This window comes from Haliaeetus leucocephalus, unplaced genomic scaffold (genome assembly GCF_000737465.1).
Source record: "Haliaeetus leucocephalus isolate CR32 unplaced genomic scaffold, Haliaeetus_leucocephalus-4.0 Scaffold819, whole genome shotgun sequence".
Taxonomy (NCBI): Eukaryota; Metazoa; Chordata; class Aves; order Accipitriformes; family Accipitridae; genus Haliaeetus; species Haliaeetus leucocephalus.
Genome location: NW_010973255.1, coordinates 1,008,077 through 1,028,284, shown reverse-complemented (window position 1 = coordinate 1,028,284; position 20,208 = coordinate 1,008,077). Strand labels below are relative to the sequence as shown.

The 20,208-nt window shown below is 38.8% G+C and overlaps 1 protein-coding gene across 5 annotated transcripts in view; it reads left to right on the top strand.

Annotated features, from left to right (window-relative positions):
• ARID1B (AT rich interactive domain 1B (SWI1-like)) overlaps positions 1 to 20,208 on the top strand; it is a 302,974-nt gene that overhangs the window by 162,867 nt on the left and 119,899 nt on the right. The window lies entirely within an intron of this gene.

Genomic DNA, 20,208 nt, shown 5'->3' with positions numbered 1-20,208 from the left:
CTAAAGCTTTCTTACTTTTTAAAAGTAAACTCTTTTTTTACCAGTGGTGTTGTGGAAAAGGATCTTGAAGGAGAAATTTGGGGATGCTGGACTTGGAAATGGCATGAAATTAAGGAAATTAATTAGGACTAGAACTGGTGTCTTTGGTCGAACAAATGCTGAAGATGGTCAAGATACTCTTAGGATCCTGTGTGTTGCCTGGCTTAGTTATACAGAGGTTTGAGAGTGAGGAGGAAAAGTTCAAAGTTGATACAGTGAGCAAGGGAAAGCTAATGGAGCACATTAAAAATGCAAGCTGACCTAGATAGACTGTTGAATGGTACCATGTGGTGTGCAGCTTTATATGGCAGGCTGCAGCGTCTTGTTGACCAGAATAAAGCTAAAAAGGCTGAAAATACTGCACTGTTTACAAATCCAAAGAAAAGATAGCAGAATTGGGCCATCCTGTTCTGTTTTATAGGTGGTGTTAAGAAAAACAACACTATTAGAGCTTTTTCACTATGAAAGCAGCTATTGATTTCTGTTAAATGTATACAACATTTGTTTAAAAAAAACACCTACAGAAATTACTTCTGGGGAATGATCAATGTTCATGCCCCATCACAGCAAGTGTGTGTCTCCTTTCTCCTCTCTTCTGTCTAAGTTACATGTACACAGAACCCTGGTAGATGGAAGAAAAATTAGTGTTATGTTAAGAGTTAGCTGATCAGAGCTAAATTCTTTATTTCTGGAATATGATGATATTCAGTATGGGAAAGGTTAGCAGAATCCAGCTGTTAATTTTATGGTACTTTTAATTCCAGATTAACTTTGAAGAACTATTTTTAAGAGGTGTCAAAGTATGAGAAAATGTTAATACAATATTTTTCAGATAATGAATATTAAAATAGCTTGTAGCTGCTGTATGAAACTTGATGGAAAGTAATTTATTTTGGTATTGAGACAGTTTGAATTTGGAATGATTATCTTAGCTTACTTATAAATACCAAAAAAAGCTTACAGAGGAAATGTTGACTTCTCCCCCCGCTGCCCTTGCATCTGCCTTAGCCTCTGCTCAAACTGTATAAATGCAGGCATATATGATTGGGATATTACATATTTTTATAGGACTAGGAGGTTTAAAATTGATTTTTTTTTCTAGGCCTGTAAGTTATAATGTGTTTTCAGTTGGTACAATAATAATAAAAAAGGCTTGCATGTACCTGTGATGAATTTGATTCCTCCCTACAGTGACTCATTGTGGATCTCTCTTACAGCTAAGTGCTTGTTCCTTGTGATCAGAGGAAAATGCTACACACCTTCTGCTTCGTGCCTATTAAATTCAAGTTTCTATTGTAGGCAACATTACACAGCTATCTTTGAGAATTAAAGGGGAAAAAAATATCAAGAACAGTAACTGAAGTGAAAAATTGAAAAGCCACTTTGTTCCCCCTCAGCCCTAATGTCAGTTTTCAATGCCGTTTCTGTTTTCATGCTTGCCCCTTCCAAATTTACAAATTTTTCTTTCTTTAGTGACCATAATGGCAATTGCTCTTTTCTCTCTTCTGGAACCTAAATGGTGGATCCCAACCTTTTTTAAACTTGTTATGTTAAACATAACATATAGTTCCTTTATCTAGACCAGTATTTTTGAGTTGAAGAAGGGATAATTTTCTCCAATTTTGTTATCATTTTTCCCCCTCACCTTTTTCATTCCCTGAGGGAATGGTCTGGAGAACAAAGTGTCTGTGTTCCTGGGAACAGAAATAGATTGTTCCATTCATAATTTAGTGATCTATTTCTGTTTGGCAAAGTTAAGCACATGCTTAACTTCAGGTCTGTGATTAAATCTCACTGACTCCAGTACAACTTAAAGGCTTTGCAAAACTGTGGCTTTTATTCCCATCTCACCATCGCACCATTCCTTCTGTCTCATTGCTCTTTTTTTTTTTCTCTCACCTCCCTCCCCCCCCCGCCGTGCTGCAAGTTGACTGTGCTTAGTGTCAGCAGTTTATGTTCTGCATGTTTAATGAAGGCCATGGCTCAGCTCAGCATAGCCCTTCCCCTTACGCCAACAGAATTTTGATAAATGAGATTTCCTTGTGTGGAGAGCCGAGAAGGGGCTTTGACGGGAAAAGGCAGGGCATGAAATCAGCAGGTGTCAGGGTGTGCAAATTATAGGCATTTTAAACCAAAAACAAAATAAAGAACTTGTTATGACTAACTGTCTTCAAAATGTGTATCTTCCTATGAAGCACAAAAAAGGATTTAGCAATATACTAGCAAAACAAAAGTAAATTTGGTAAGCAGTAATCTGAATCAACATATTTCTACCTTCCTTTTTGCTCCGTATTCCCCGTGCCTACCACCTCAATCGTCAGAAGTATGCTATATAAGCAATTGGATTACAATAATCATTGCTGAATTTAGCACCTGGAAATACATTTCAGTTGTGGTTTATATCCTGTGTTGATCTAAACCATTAGAAATTTTCTATTTTATGCCCACTCAAGTTATTGACTGCAGTAGCATAACAGAGGGAACTAGTTGCACAGATTAAAAGAAACTGCCAGCAGATATTGCAAGAAACCTTTTCAACTAAGGTACATTTCTATGATCCTTCCTCTGTTTTCAGTTGTATTTTCATTTTTCTGATACTGCTCACTACATCCACCCCTGCCCCCTCCTCTTTCAGTCTTTCTCCTTCATGCAGATTTAGCTTGTTTAGTGACCAGTCTCCTACTCAGCCTATATTGCTGTGTAATTTGAAAAAATCTTTAGTGTGCTCGCATGTGCCAGTGAGGTATTGGATTTTTGAAATAACATCAAACTCTTCACTGGAGATTATAATCTGATACAAATGATTGAAGGCCAGAAATGGCTACTGCGGACCTAAAACTGGAGCTAGTTTATTACCTTATGTAATGTTTCATAAGAGTTTCTGCAGCTGCAGTGGATTAGAGATGAATTGTTTTTCTTGGAGAGATGAAGAGAAAGGACAGTTGGTATGGTTATAATAATTAATAAATAACACAGTTAATTACTGTGCTGGCTCTCCAGTATGTTCAAAGATGAATTTAAATCAATTTGTGTTCGCTTCTATTAAAATACTCAAAACTGTATTTTTATACACACACACAAAAATATAAAGTGTATATACACAGAGCTGTGTATTTAAATATAGATGTATAGTTTTATTTTTTTATGTATCTATATTTAGTTACTTAGTTTTTTTCTCTTTTTTTTTGGCAGATTTTTGCATGGCTTGAAAGCAGGGATAATTGCAGATCTTGTAATTTTTTCATAAGTTGGTTCATACCATACCTGTGCGCTAAATCTTCCCGTAATGCATACAAAGAGTTTCTCAGGATTATTCTGCTCACCTCCAACCGCCCTCCTTCCCTCCTATCAGCTGGGTGCCAGTTGGGCTCCTCCACAGATGGGAGAAGCTCAGGGTTGCACATGATCACCCACTGGTGTGTTCTGGTGTACAAATTTTCTGTTACAGAGGGTATATTTTCTTCTTAATTATTAAGAAATACTCTTTATTCTAATTTCATCTTGTCCTAAATTTGTGTTTAAAAAAAAAAATCTGACCATCGTTTCTTTCCTTCAGATGTTTTACAGCAAAACAACTGCAGTTGCACAGGCAACAGTAGCTGTAGACCTTAGACTATGTTGTACCTTCTCCATATTTTACAGTGTAACTTGTAATATGCCCTTTTAAAATCCTGAATTCCAGTCTCTTAGCCCCCATCGATCACAAAGAGTATTTACAGCCTTGTCTGGGAGATGCTGGAGACTGGGTGGCAGGCAGGCAGAATTCAAGATTCCTGTAAACTACAGCCAGAAAAGGCTCTTCCACAACATCTGATGAGGGCTTTTGGGCCATTGGGCAACTGTAATGACAGATGCAATTAGTGTCTTTTCTCTTACGTTTATTGCATTCGAGGCAGAAGTGTTTGGGAAGGACACCAGAGGAGCTTGGTGCGGCCATGGTGCTCCTCTCTGTGGAAAACCAGTACTGACCTTAGGTGCTCCAGCACCTTCTGGGCCTTGGTGCATTTCATTTTTGTGTCAGAACGGCAGTCACAATTTTAAAGTTGAAATACAGCAATAAAAGAGTAGCGTGAACCACCTTATCATTAGGCATATGTGTACACAAATGCACATTAAAGCACAGGTCCAGTTGCTGTTTGAGATATGCAAAACTATTTGATTGTAAATGACTTGTTCCATGACTCTTCCATTAGCTTTACCAGGGAGTCAGCCCTACTTGAAGTAAGTAGTGGGCTCTTAGGATTCATTTCAGACACTTTTTTTCTCATGGCAAGTGAGAGCTGGACTGAAAATCATCTGTAAGTTTGATGGGACTGTGCAGAGAAGCAAGTTGGTGCTCCATAGCAAGCGAGCAGGGCAGTGCAGGGCAGCCACCTGCTCATGCATCGGCAGCAGATCTGTCTGCGAGGGCCCATTACCATCGGAATTGATGGCAAAATAATTCTTCTACACCAGAGGTTTGATTTCATTGGGATTGAGCTAGGACTTGAATATACACTAAAATACATCCTTCCTAGGAAGGCATGTGCCCTCATTTGTGTGGATGGTGCTAATAACATTTTGGGGTTACTGGAGAGAAGATGAGCGTGGGTAATGTGCTACGATTGTACCTCCATCAGATTTGAAATAAATGGTTTCAGTTAAACAAAGAAAACGTGTTAAAAGGGAAAAAGGGAACGATGTCCTTGCTGCATTTGAGAGTTAAACCCTGTTTATTTAGCCTAAACCCCAGTAAGCGAGGCCAGCGAAGATTTCCTTTTGCTTACTGCCACTTACTTCCTTCAGACTACCGGGCAGAATGAAGTCTTCAGTCCAGAAGAGAAATGTTTCAAAAGTATGTAATACATTCTTTTTGCAGGAATTCCTAAAACACTGGTTTACCTTGTGAAATAATTACAGGTAATTATGAACAAGAGTTTATATGGGGTCACCTGGTTCCTTCCCTGCCCGTCCCTCCCCCCCTCCCCCCAGCTGCAACTATTGCCACCATTTCTCTGTGTTGATCTTTACTGCGAATATAAGTTTTACCAAACAGCATTGCTCACTAAGATTTGGAGATTAGTTATGATATTTTACTCTGATGTAGAGTAATTATACTCTAAACTATGGTGGATATTGTAATTTGGAGATTGCATTCCATACATACCCTTCCATCATGTTCTGGCAAAGGCCGTCCTTGTGCTAAATCTGATAAAATAGAAATTTCAAATCCCAAATGTGCACATGGATAAAAACCAACCATACCGAGGATGCCTGTCACTTCGTGCTGTTGGCCAGGTTATCGGGTGGTTTACCTTTACTCCGTTAGAATTCAAATTATTATATGATAAACCGCAGCATTAACCTTACCCCTGGAGGAGCACTGGCTTCTCCGAGCACACCCTGCACTCTGCGGGCTGGGTGCCCCAGCTCTGTCGAGGCCAGGGTGCCCCACTGGGCAGTGTGCTCCTGCTTAACCTTAAATATGTCAACAGCCCTCATTTAGAGGGCTTTTTCAAATGCAGAGTTACGTGGAGCCTGAAGTCTCCCCAGAACTGGGGGCCACAGTGTGCAAAATCTGAAACGAACTTCTGGTGAGGCCCAGATGATTGCTATGCTTCAGTAGAGGAGAAGGGTTAGCCTTCTGGTTTTTCCACTGGCACTTCTTTAAGGTAAAAAAAAACCAAAAACCTATGAGGTCTGGACAGATCTCCAGATCCTTCTCCTGGTTAAAATTGTCTCTTCTTATTTTAGCCTTGCACTTCCAATTTTGTTCTGCAAAGTTATTTGAGTTCAGCATGTTCTAATTTAGAAGTGAAAGATGGGTTTTGCTACACTCAAATATATGCGATCATCATAGCGTGGTCTGCTTGCATACTTCAGCAGACTCAGACTGTCTCACTCCAGGGCTTTCTTCCCTGAAGGCTCATCTCTTCTCCGTGTTTTGATAAGGAGATGAAAGGTGCAGAGAAGGGCTGGTGTTGAATGGAAGTTCATTGTCTTGATCTGTGATTTATCCCCTTATCTAGATGTAGAATATCTTACGCCTAAATATTTTAGTAACTTAGAGGAAGGAACTGTGAAGTAATACGTTTTTCTAAATTTAATTTTCCAAATGCCAACAAGCTCAGTACATTCTGGGACATGTGACCTCAAAGCGCAGAGAGTTTGAGTGAGCTACTCGACTATGTAAATTGATCAAACACCAGTCAGTAGATTGAAGTGTACATATTTGCATATGTACACTTGTATATGACACTTGGTCTAGAAGACAGTGGATTTGTTTTGCTGGAAAGGTGTTCAGTAAAAGTGAATACAACCATTTTGACATCCAGACTAATCAGTTTTTAAGAGCAGGTTGCCTTGTTTCTATAATTGGTGTTGCCCCCCTTGTCATTTTACTACTTAAAAAAAAAACCAAAACAAAAAACCAAACCAAACAAAAAAAAATCCCCCAAAACAGAAGCAAGAGGCACACCCCCAAGTAACAGGAAATAAGGTTTGAATGCAATGTTATTGGTTACTATTTCAAAGTTACAGCTCCCCGCTGTACAGTAAAACTTGTGCTAGGAAGTGAGGTGGAAAAGCTAAGTTGGGTTTCTGCCAATTTTCAGATTTCTTTATGCATACACTCTGAATTTTCATGTTTCCATTGAGAAGATCTTGCAAAAGGCTTATGTATATAAAGTTCTGACTATGTATTGATAGAGCTGTACATGCTCAATTGGAACTAACAAAATCAAAGATTCTGCATACCTTGGGTCCATTTTGTGCGTACCAGCAGTATGGATAGCGGTAATAGTAAACTCTTCAGTGAAAATAAAATAAGCCCGAGATTGTCACTGTAGATTGTCCACAGCTCTGCTTGTGTCACCACTGAGCTTTAAGAAAGAGCATGCGAAATTTAGGAGTATTATTGTGGGTGCCAGTCCTCAGAGTTTCAAAAGGGCTGCCCAAACTTCTGGTGCGTGTCTCCATCCCAAAGGTGGCACCTGCCATAGCTGAGCAAAGAAGAAAAGCTCCCATTTTCAAGTCATGGCGCAACAATAGAAAGGCAATTTTTTTTAAAAGATGGTTTGATATTTGAAATATATTAAAAATCGGAATGTAGTGTTTCTGAGTTTCAAAATGCTTTACTTTGTAATAATTCCTATTTATGTTTCTTTAGAAACCATTTGTAAGCCCTTTAATAATAATTCCTTGATGGCATTTTACTATTCTTACATACATATGATCTTGCAAATCAGAAGGAAAGCAATATTTTAAAACAGAAACTGTTTAAAGGGGACCTATGTTAGCATTTTTGTTCTGTAGTTGTATATCATCATCCCTGACTAAAAAAATACTTGTTAATACCTCGAACCAGTCTGCAATAAAATTGTAAGGTAGCTGATGTGACGAGCAGGTGTCTAATTCCAAAATACTATTTGGACGTTAGCCACATTTTGGGATATTTTTCAGGGAGAGAGTAATAAGCTGTTTTTAATAATTCCATTTAGAGAGAACACTCTTTGTGACCATTCTCTGAATTCAGTTACTTTATTAATTTGTTTCATTTCTTTAACTTTGTTTATAGAAGAAAACCATGGAGATTTTGCTAACCTGTCTTTAAGATGATGTAAGTTATTTAATAATGTGGATTTTGAAAGTCCTAGATAACCAAAGATTACATCATTTCCTTGATATCATACGTATACTAAGAAATGAAATAAGCACATGTGCCTGCTTTCATTCATGCACATATTGCAAGGGAGTGAGAATAGCTATGTGTAGAACTGATTGCTTTCTGTATATTCAGAGTAATTCGTGTGATAAAGGGAGCTCTAAGCCCATTTTTGAGACCATGTATGTTTTCCTTACAATCTTCCAAGCAGTAACTAAAATGCAGAGTTACACCCTCTAATAAGAACTCAAAACAACTATATTTTCTCTTGGATGGAAAATGGTGTTACTCTGGAGACACTTGTATCCCTATTTCATGGTGTGGTTGTGCTAAAAGATCCATGGAAAAAATGAGGCATCATTCCCATTAATGGTAGAATCTAGATAGCGTAGGAAGTCTTTTAAATTAAAAGAGGTTCCCGTTGTTTCCAGCCTTCCCCTCAGATTTGAGGATTTGGGGGCTGGAACATAATGCATATTTTCCCCACTCCACCCCCATCCCCCAAGAAAGAAGGAAGAGGGAAATGGGAAAACAACATTCTAGGGAAGACATTTATCCTCCCAGCTTTGTCTCGGTGCTTCTGTTTCACTCTGGAAAAGTAGTGACTGAGTGTTGCTATGATGTTACATCTATGCAATTTATCAAAGCTTATGGGATTTTTACTTGGGTTACAGAAGGCTCATTAGTCGTCAAGTCAATTGAACATAGGTCATAATTATTACACTATTAGAGAGTTCTTGAAAAAGATAAATAAGTATTAGGGCTGTAAGATCTGTTGAAATAAAAGTATTTTAATAAAAACGTCAGGTTTTTAACATTCCTCAAGTTCTACAAAACAAATGCAAACCTGACTTTCAAATAAATTATAGTGCTACAATGACGATAAAAGTTTGGTGATAAAGGGATACTGCTGCCTAACTTGTTAAAGGTAAACCAGTGCAGCTGTGAAGGAAGGGACTGTATTTCTGTCTGTTTCTCTGGGACTCTCCTTTGTGAGGACATGAAGAGTTTGCATCAGTGAGAGAATTGCTGTGTGACTAAACCTTGCAAATCTGCATGCTTTCAATAGTCTTTAAGTTCTAATTTGAGTAGTAGGTTATGGTTCCCTACTACCCACTTACTCCAGAGTATACACCTTCCCATCAGTTCTTGGATTTATGTTGTGTGCCTTTTCTGCAGACTGTTCTTTTGCATTCAAACACCATGGTAATGTCCACTACCAGCGGAATAATGTTCAGAGAAGCAAAGGCTAATTTACAGAATTCTCCATTATCGCTGTAGAGCTGAGGTTGGTGATATACTCATGCTTCCCACCCCACCCCCCGCTTTTTTCTCTGACTACAATGTATAGTTTATGTCTCTCTATTTTTATAGTTTGGCAGACAGGCATTGTCCAAGAGTATGAGAATGTGTCTCATAATGTGCAAGGCAGCTGCAGCATGTCACATTTGCACTTTCTAAACATCAACACAGAAATTCCCTTGCTGGATAGAAATTTGCATGCAGCTTGAAGGCATTAAAATACTGCATCTCTAGGAAATCTTGGTGGAACTTGATCCATTTGTTGCTTACAGAATCGTGGTCATGGATGAAAGAAAATGTTTCTGAAATTCAGTTGTTCCAAATAATACAGATTTTTGAATTTCTTTTTAAGCTACTTTTCGTTCTGGATGTTGGTGGAGGGGTTTTGTGTAGCATGTTCTCCTTCCATCTGAAGTTCTGGGACTTTGTCTTAACAGCTACTGTCTGGAGAGCCTTTCATTTTCCCTGTGGAAATTGCTTATTTGCACAGGATTTTGGATGTTGTTATTAGGTAATTATCCTTTTCTCAAAAATATGAACTGCAGTATGTCTCTGGATGTGCCATCAAGTAGGTAATATGCAAAACTTAGGCTACGGTTTTGATGATACTGTGTGATGAGCCTGCTTTTTATTTGCTTCCTCAGATCAGCCAAAATTGGTAATGGTATAACATAATGTTGTAGAATTTGGGTAGTGTGATTTTAAGGATCATCTCTACATTCTTTAGATTAGGTGCCTACCAAGAGGTCCTTTGACAGATGTTACTGCAGAAGGTGTTAACTACCCCTAACTACTTACCAGAAACTAGCAACCTTAAAACAGATGGAAGTATACTGCAGTAGTCCAGACAATCACAGATCATAGTTTAAAACATGGATTCAGTTTGAGTTTGAGCATCTGGGTGTAAGTTTACATTCTCTTACCATGATTTTTCTTTAAAAGCAGCAAAGCAGTGAGGTAGAGAGGTGGAACAGCCCTAACGTGCCTCAGCAAGGTCTGTTAGAATCGGGCTGTAAAAGCTCTTGGTCCCTGTAGGTGAAGCAAATTAACAAGGCTGCTTGCACCTCAAAATACCTCACCAGTTCTTGAGAAGGCTTTCTATCGCAGGCTGCCAAATCCTTCGGGTTTTGGCTTTGCCAGACGTATCTATTGAGAAATTAGGGAGACTTGCATACTTCTGCAAAATTGGATTTGGTCTTAGCCTGCTTCTTCACAGAGAAGTTGTTAATTTCATAAAGCTAGATGTTGGTGTTCAGGAGAACAGAAAGATAAAAAGGAAGAACAAAAGAAGAGCAGATGCATTTCTTAGCACAGGGCGATTGAAGGGCACTGTTGGCAAGGCTTGTTCAGTGATGCTATGCTTCCCTTATATTGCAAAAATGAAGAATCCTTTTCTCAATAGCTATTGAGCACTTTCTATGAGCAGTACGTACGCTGCAGAAAGAAAAGCAATGTCTATAGGGCTTTATAAAGGTTCCTGTAACAGCATCTAACTTAGTGGTTTTTTCAGCATAACCTGTTATGACCTCACTGACTGGCCTTCATTCATTTTGCTGGGATTTATACAGAACAGGCGGAGTGAAATCAGCAATTGCAGGAGAGAAATTAAAAAAACAGCTTTTTTTTTTTTTTTTTTAAGTCTTTCTGTCGGTTCAAAGCCAAGATTTAAAGCCAATTTTTAATGGATTTTTTTTTTTCATGTTGATTGGCTTCTCCCCAAGTCACATCGTTTTCAGTGAATCTGTTGAGAGTAACACAGTGCCTGACATTATAAGGGGTAATAAGTTGGAATCTGGAAAGAGTCCTCCATCTATTTGTATGAAGTAAGCAGGCTTGGAAGGCAATGCAACAGAGTAACACTGGGATTTGAAAAAACAGTGAAAATTTTATTTGTGTAGCTACTCTATACTGTTTTTTTAAGCATAAGTGAGAATCAGAAACGACTTAAGATGAAAGGAGTTGGAAGGGTACAGTTGGTATGCCTTTTGCTCTGCGGCTCTTAGCAGAAGAGAGAGGGTTTGGCCCTGGGAAGCTCCTCAGTGGCACAGAAGAAAGAAGCAGCATGAAAAGCTGAATAATTGCCACGTCTTTGTGGACGCTCAGCTCCGTTGAGGGGAAGGAAACACAGATCATCCACCGGCATTTCCACTGTCAAACAGCCTCAACCCTCACTTTCCCCTTCTCACTTTTGCTGTGGCAGCAGCAGCAGCTTGTGTGTAGAAGGAAGGTATAGATCAGTAGCGTAGGTCTTCAGGAAGGCGTGAGGTAAGGAAGGTATTTGTCTTTGTCCTATAAATACACAAGCTTTTGCTCTTCCCTCCCCGGCTTTGCAACAGCGGTTTAATACCGCATAGCTGCACTGTATGGAACAGTGCTGGCACACAGAGCTATATGATGAGACATTATACAAGATGAATTTAATAAAAAAAAGTCCATATCTTGTTCAGCTCCATTTTGGGAACCGAGGATGGGAAGATCACCACTGATTAAATATATCTGGTGTAACTCTGTTGATGACAAAGAAATTACACTGAGGTAGAAATTTGGAAGTGTTTTAGAGAAAACAGTTATTGGAGAGAAGAGGTTAGGAAGCAGATGAAACATTTAAAGCTGTTTTAAAATGATAATGGGTTCTAGCTAAAATAGTAAGTAAGGTCTCAACCATTTAGTACAAGGAGGTGAAAGCAACCCCCTCCCTTTAGACTGAAACAGGTACATAGCTTGCCTAAACTTTGTTTCCAGAAAATTTTAATTTTCCTCATTTTGTGCTATTTAACCTTATAGTGGGTAGAACTTGTGGTTGTGCATAATCCTAACCAAACAGCAGGAACACACTGCACTGATGGTCTGGTTATATGTCTAACTGCCCTTTTTCTTTAGTAGCATTTCATTCTCTCTTTGGGCTGAACTGGTAAGTATGCACAACCCAAGTATGCTGCCACTGATGACGACAGCACAAATTTAGTACATCTCACTTAGAATTTCAAAGAAGAGAATTTGGCTGTTGGATTTCAGAAGACTTTCCCCACGTCTGTAATACATTTGAAAATTTCAACTGTGCTGAAGTAGTATTGCAGAAAATTTTCTTTTAAATGCATATCCTGATTTCCCAGGGCACTTTTCAGTGCCCTCAACTTCCTGCTGTTGAGAACATCCCAGACTGCATAGAGCTGACGCATTCTGGCCTCATAGGGTAAGCAGATCCCAGGAGCACACATAGGCCTGGGATGGTCCCACCACCATCCACGAGTAGCCTCTCCATCGGAGCACAGCTCTGAATCCCAGAGAAGGGAGGTCTCAGAGCAGGTAGCTCACCTGAGATTAATCCTGCACCACTGGTTTGAGAGCTGCTGTGAGAGCACGCATCCAGGAGCCTGTTAGTCTTAATTTGGTGTAATGGCCATGGAGAATTTCTGTTGATGCTCTCATTTGCTTAGATTGAGCACAGGAGACAGCAACCTGATGTTAATTTACTTGTGTTTCTTTGTTTAACAAACGAAACATTTGTTTTATGTTCAAATGTATGTGTAGGATTTTAATCTAGATGTGTTAAACAGACAACAAATAAAAATTATGCTTCGTGGGCATCTCGCTAGTGTTGAAAAACAGAAGGCTAATGTCTGCAGTAAGCAGCACCATCTAAAGCAGTACCTAACTGTGTTAGATCTCGTAAATCCTTTATACTTAAAGGAAAAGAAATTCTGCTTGCTCTAACATGAAATGTAAAACTTTCTACCTCAAGCAACAAACCCATCTGTCAAAGCTAGTCTGTAAAGCAGAGCCCCACTGGATGATCTGAAGGGCAGAAAACAGCCGTGCAATATTCCAAGCTTGCATTTGTTAGCAGAGAGTCTTGGGTAATATTTATCAATGCGCATGGTCTTCCTCTAAGAAAACCAAATCGAGTTGCATGTGTATGTGCTGAGAAGTTTAGCCCCAAAGAACAAGTTTGAAAAGGCAGAAGGAAATGGAGACCTGCCAAGCTGTTGGCTGGAGTCATGGACAAGAGCAAGGCCTGTCTGAACTGCCACTCAGTTTTTATTCTGTGAGTTTGCAGGGTTGGTGATTAGAGTGGCTTTCGCCCAATTATGCTGTGATTATTCCACTGCACTGTAATTGACTGGGGAGATATGCTAATACCTGTCATTTGGGATGATAAAAGATGAGCGGAGGACGCAATGCATTATTTAGCTGGCTGTGTGATAGATGAGGGATGCGCAGAGTGCTTTAATTGCTGAGAAGAGAGGTTAAGCTGAACGAACGGATGAATTAGAAATGAGTTTTTTTATGGCTTGTGGAAAAGTGAAATAAAGGGAAATGTGCTTTAAAACTGTAGCAGCACATAGAAGCAAACACAACAAGACGAGGTCTTTTAGGCAGCTTACTCTCTTAATTTAAATATATAAGACAAGACACGGTTTAGTGTTCAGTAAACAATAGTAACAATAATGATAAGAAATGCTTGGTGAGTTCATATCCTTGCCAAAAAAATTGTTGTAAAAGGAACTGTTTTTATTTGAGGTGATATTTGGTGACTTGGAACCTTTTCAATTTCTGTTGCAGTTCAGACCTTTAAAACCTCATTTCTAAGGGCTGTGGTACCACTGCTGAGTAGTTTGCTTTGTGTGCATATGTCAGATATAGATTTACATAAATAATATCACGCACACATATACATATATACACACACAAAATCTCTCGAGTATATGTTATACAGTTAATAAGTGCACAGAGAGAGAAGTGAGGTAAAATGAATATTCATAACGGTTGGAGGAGTCTAGCAATACAATTAGCAAGAGTATACAAATAACTCACAAGTGACAAAGCTCTTAGCCTTTGGGTGGGAAGGTCATTAGAAACTGTATCTTCTTTTTTAAAAAAATTACCTAGTGAAAAACAATGAAGGCGACTAGTAATTTTCCCATTGTGTCATTCTTTGCATTTACATGAGCCTTTGCCTGTGGTTTAGAAAAATATTTGGAGTCTGTTCTGTGAAGGCATGTGTGGGGTAGGTTTTGGGGAAGGACTTCCAATTTGCAGTTAGGAAAATAAGGTATCTGTCTGCATTGCGACCGAACCTTTATGAAATGCAGGAAATGATCTCCAGTGTGGTTGAGTTGTCCCCAAACCTAACTGCTGGGAGGCTCTTACTTGTCCGTTGCAGTACCTTTTTTTTCCAGAAGACACTGGCTCTTGAGCTGTTACTATTGAATAATAATGGATTTGTCTGGAATATCATGCCTTGTGAGCTGGATGCCAGCTTGGGACGGATGCGGTACTCTGCTGCTGAAGTAGAGTTTGCAGAGCCCGATTGCTCCTCCAGATATAATTGTCACCTTGTTCTTTCTGCCATTCACCAAAATTTCTTTATGGCTGCTTTTCATTATCTTAGTCAGGGACTGGCAACTTATTTTACAGCTTTGCAGCCCATTGTTAACTTAATTTTTTTTTTTCTTTAGTTAGTTTTAAAAGAGCAGTTTATAAGGCAGTTTGCTGCTTTTATGGAGCGATTTTTATTGCTATGTGCTGGTTAATATAATTTTTGTAAAATGACCACTTGGATTTTGAAATGTGAGTGCTTCTGGTTGCACCTTGGCTTCTTTCCATTAGTTGAATGGATGCAGCTCGCAGAAAAGCTGTGCATCTTTGAAGAAAAAAGCAGTAAAATGCTCTAAAGTTATTGTTTTATGGAGTGTTATATAGAAAAATCTAACTTTTAAAAATCCCTTATTAACCATTATTAAAGATGTTATAAGAGAAAGTTTATTCTACATGACTTAGTTTGTAATAACATATTTAACGTTAAAAAAGTCCCTTTTGCCGTCCAGATAGAGAGACCCGGGCAGTGTTGCTCCTTGGGGTGGGATACCCCACATGTCAGCCAGTGTTTGGGAGCATGGCTGATGCTTGTCACACTGCCGGGGTCTTTAACATCCGTGCAGAGCCAATGGGAGATAACATTGTAATAGCATGGTCTAACATAGTGCAAGCTGGGGTCCTGCACATGGCATCTGCTTGGGATCTGGTAACTTCTGACATGACAAATACCCTTCCCCCCCCCCCGCCCCAAATCCTTCTGTGGTTTTTGTGGTTTGTGGCCTTTTACAGTTTTCTCTCGCTCTCCATATTGTGATGGACCCCTACAATTAGGAAGGGAATGGGGCCCAGCCCTGCTTGTTTGCAGGTAGCTTTAGCACTCTGGGAAATGATCTTATCCACCTGCGTGTTTGCAGTCAGCTATTCATCTGCTTTCGTGTACGTACATGTAAATACAATGAGGATAAGGCTACTAACTTTTTTTAGTCTTTTCTAGTCCAAATTCCCTGCAAAGTGCAATTTTCACTATTATGCCATGTACAAAGCATCCAATGACTTTCAGCATGTTGTAACTATGAAATCAGCATGCAGTTTAGAGGATTTTCTTACTCTTTGAACAATAAATTTTAACTTACCCAGGAAAATAAAAATCGCTTATGATACAACAGCAAAGTATTGCTGAGATTGAGCCATTTTTCAGTACCCAGCTTTACCAATTAAAAGATTTGTCATCATTTTATGTATTGTGTTTGTATAGATGTGTGTGTATGTTTACATAAACAGGTAAATATGTGTAAATACATGTGCAACACATATAAAATTCTTGTGTTACATGAACACAGAATCCATACAGTTAATTTCTGTATTGCATTGTGATGCAAATGCCTATTTATCAGAGAATTTCAGCTTATTAGGCTGTGCCCTAAGAAGTACTGACAATAGGTACAGGTGAGAAGATTAACTTAAAACAAAAAAAACAATATACCTGAACTAAACACCTTGCTTATGAGCAGCTGAAATGAGTTACGGGAAAGAGTAGAGTGTTAGTTCATAGTAGTTATCTTTGTTATTTTTTGTTTAATACATTGTTAGGTCAATTGGAAAATATTAGTCCTCAATTGTCACTTGGCTTAGTGGTGTTTCTCTACATGTAAGTATCTATAATTTAGATTCCAAGGCAAAAATAACTTTATTTTGTTACTGATAAAAGATGAAACATATTTGACTGACATTGTTGGAAATAAGTGATAAGGAACTTTAACAGATCTATCAATCAAAACAGCAGTTTTATTTCTTGTATTATTAGCTCCTGAGGCTTTGCTGCAGCGCATGAACAGTAATTTCTTACCGTAGGCTTTTCTTACTGTGCACTTGATGTACTTCTGGGGTGGGCAGTGAAAACTGTACATTTTATTTTGTTTTCAGTGGTTCAGTCATAAGGTTTTGATGATCTCAGCTTGTTCCTTTAGTAGTTATGTCTGGGTATGATCTAAGGAATCTTGGAAACCCACTAAGGCAATAGGAAACAAAGGTCAGGAGAGAACAGAGTAATTTTTTAGACTTAAAAACATTGGGAGCGGAAGGGAGGCAGAACTGCTCTTATAATGCTTTATGAAAGCAAATCAACAACAAATCTTGAGAATTTCAAAGCATCCTTTCCTTTTCATAGTTTTCCATCCGGGCTCTATATACATTTTGCAGTGCTGCTCTAGGGTCTGTTTGTGAAGTGCATTCTGGATTATGTGAATGATGCTTTTGGTGGTTTTTGATCCCTAGATCAATCCCAGTGGTGGGAGTTTATTGAAGCCTCCAGTGGGTGAAACACAGGACAAGGCAGCAGAAGCTCTTTTGATAGTGCCTAGGTAGTTCGTTAGAAGAGTTAGCGGTGTTATCCAAAAGAAGCTATTTGGGAGCCACGGAGTGCGGTACTGGGGAGAGCACTTCCCTTGACTCACATGGCACAAACATGGGCCTGGTGTAGTCAGAAAGAGCGAGGGAATTCCTCCCCCACCCCATTTTTATCAAATAATTTTAAACAGTATCGGCCCAGAGCCCTCCAACTTTGAATTTCAAATTATTCAGCCATATGAAAATGAATAGACACTGCTATGTCTAAAGCCAGGCACATGATTCCAGGGCTTTGATTTGGACAGAAACCTCTGTGTTCATGTAACTTTATGTAAATACGCACACACATACATACACAATATACACACAGTAAGAGTTTTCTTATCCCCAGTGGAAAAAGGCTTTTTGTGTTTCCTGAAAGAAAAAACTAGTGTAAACTATAAGAAGCTAAGCCCAAGATTTGGGATAGAGATGTTATTCTGAATTGATAAGAACATCTGTGAGTTAAAAAAATTTATAGGGAGAATAAAAAATAACCATTTGTTTCCAGCTAAGAGTACCATTTAAAAATTTGGAATTTAGAGGACAATCTAGTATCTTTCTATCCAGTGAGAATGCTAAATTGTGAGTGGCTTTGCTTTATACTTTAAAAAAAAAATTTATTTGTTGTTCTGTGTAAACATATTACAAAGATTACTAAGTGATTTGATATTTACTGAATAATGCCCATGAGCAGTAGTTGCTGGGTCATGATACAAAGTTAGCATTTTGGTGGGAGATTGAAGGGGAGTATGACCAGCATTGTATTTTCAGCTTCAAAAAGATGTTCCAGCAATTCTAAGCGGATGGGCTGGGGAGCAGAAAATGCTGCTGTTAGGAGGTCTGAAATTTTGATTTCTCATTTATTTTAAATGTTTCAAAGGTAATAAAACACTTTCAAGGAGTCTAAATCAGATGTAATGAATTTGATTTTAGGGGGAAGGGAATTTATTTCTGTGGTTGTTGCTTAATCAACATCTACTCTGCCACTTCACATCAGCTTCTGTCCTTTCCAAGTGAATTAGTTCTTTGGGCAGCACGTTAAGAGGAAGTGTATTGTTCTTGGCAGGGCACTTGAATTTCTAATTACCAGATTCCTGCCTTAATTGCAATTACCTGGACACCCAGGCAGGGTGAACTTTTGGAAAAGAATGTAATTAGTGCAGAAGAAACCTCGCTGCCAACTGCTTGTCTGGATATCTACACTAAGCAGAACCTTGATAAGTTCACATCTCTACAGTCAAGCTATCAATCCATTGAGATGCTGCCCAAATGTTGTGCAAGTCTGTTGCAATGTGTATGATTATTGTATGGTCTTAGACCCAGTGTGACGTTGAAGACAGCTATTGGCTTTTCTGTTCCCACCTGAATTTAAGGAGGGAGAGGGACTGCTGTGAGAGAAATGTCTTCGGTTTTCGTAGGTGCTCACCAATACAGAGTTCATCAGATGCAGAATTTGTTTAAATAAATGGCAACAGTAAATTGTGGTCTGTGTGAGATAAATGAGGTGCACGCAGAGTAATTTAATTCAAGTAAAAATAAACAAATTGGATCATTTCTTTCCAATAATGTTTGTAGTGAGCCATTCTTTGCATACAACTACAAAAGCAAAATGTTGCCGGCCCAGAAGAAATCATGCAAAACCACACTTTTGAGCAGAGGTGGAGCCATAGTGAGGGTAATTGTGAATACAAGTTGTACCATATCCTGATCATAAGCTGAAATCAGTTGGCTTAGGGGCCTCTGGAAAGGTTTGCTGCATCAGGCTTTTATTGTCAGCTCCCTTGTGTTGACCCACAGGAAAATTAAATGTAATTGATGAAAAATAAGGGAAAAGAAATTGAAGACTTACTACAAAAAAAATTACTGAAAACCATCTTTCTGTAATTGCATACTTTCAGTAATTCAGCTTTGAAATAATGTTGCTGATGAGGAAATAGAAAAACCTCTGTGTTAAAACAATTTTTGTACTGGGGCTTGAGTGCTTTGGGGGCCTTTGTTTCTTTCCTTGAACCCTCTTAATGAAGAAAACCAAAACAGAGAAATATTGTGATTGATCCCTATGAGGTCAGGGACAGACAGACTTTGTCTCCATGGTGGTAGCCAGTTGTAGCGTACCGGTGTCACTTATTGATGGACTGAAAATAAGAGAAGCTTTCAGATAAGTGCCTTCTGTTTGTATAGAGAGAGTTATAAAACTGCTTTGTTCTTTCAAAAACACTGTTAAGAGCGCTTCAAATGAGCTGCTCAAATGCTAGGCTTCCTGAGCTCACTTAATGGTGAAAGGGTTGTGGTGGTGTAAAACTTTTCCAGTTGCTTTGAAATAATGCAGGGGTAGAGGAGATGAAGGAGGTGGGCTGATGAAGCCTTCGTGAATAGTTAACTGGTTTAAATTCAGTTACTGGGGTGTTCAAGTCGTTAACAAGTACATCAATATGGTTTTTGTTAACAAAAGTTTTCCTGTCACATATGGTGTGGTTGGCAGCAAGAACTTATTCTCAGCCAGCCTGATTGCATAGACAAACGGTGTTCAATCAAATCACGGGGGTTGTTGCCCATTCCTCACTTTTGCCAAAATAGAAGTGAGAATACTAAAGGCTTCGGGAGGTAATTCACGAGATTCAAGGTCAGCAAGCTTGATGGACTCAATAATGGGGGTTTTACATAGCTTTTAAATAGTGAATTTGTGAAGAAAAGGTGCTTTAAAAGGTTTGGCTATCACAGTGTTTTCATTACCATTTTTTCTCTCTGCTCCCTGTTTAAATTTAGCTGTTCTCAGTCTTACTGATGATACTCTTCTCCCCCCTGCCCCTCCCCAACATTTATTGTTGGAGAAAGTCACATTAGAAAGGTTTTGGGGGCTTTTTTTTCTTTCTCTCTGTTTTATCCAGAATATAGATTTATATGCCTCTTGTGCTGGAAAATAATACACACATATTAGTATTGGGCAGAATATTGGAGAGAGAGAGTGATACTTGTGCATACAGGCAATCAAAAGTTTCAGAGACAAGTTACAATATTCAGGTGCTGATTTTGAAGCACTATGAAGAAGTCCCTTCTTTTCAGGCTTCTTGAACTCTTGGAAAATTAGAGTATTTTTACAGGATCTCAGTCACTATTAATTTTGAGATGCCTTGGCAAGGGACGTGATAACAAACATATTTTGAATGTCGGATAAGCAGTTTTTCCCTGTCCTTTGAAAATGGTTAGGGAAGGGAAACCTAGATGTATTGAAAGCATAATATAAGAAGAAGATAATTTGTCACAGTAGGATTTCTTCCATTTTTTAATTTTCCTGGTCTTATGACCGTAGCACCGAAAGAGTTGCATGTGTCGATATAGCCACCCTCCTTAGTTGTTAGAACTAACCTGAATTCACTAGATGAGAGCTCAGTGACCACTAGCCATGGCTTCTGAAGACTAGCATCAGCTGAGCTGTTAACATGGCCTTGCCTGGTCGCTTCATGCAGGAAAGCGGAGACCTTCTTAAGAGTTACTTTTAGCATTCTTGTATTACTTTT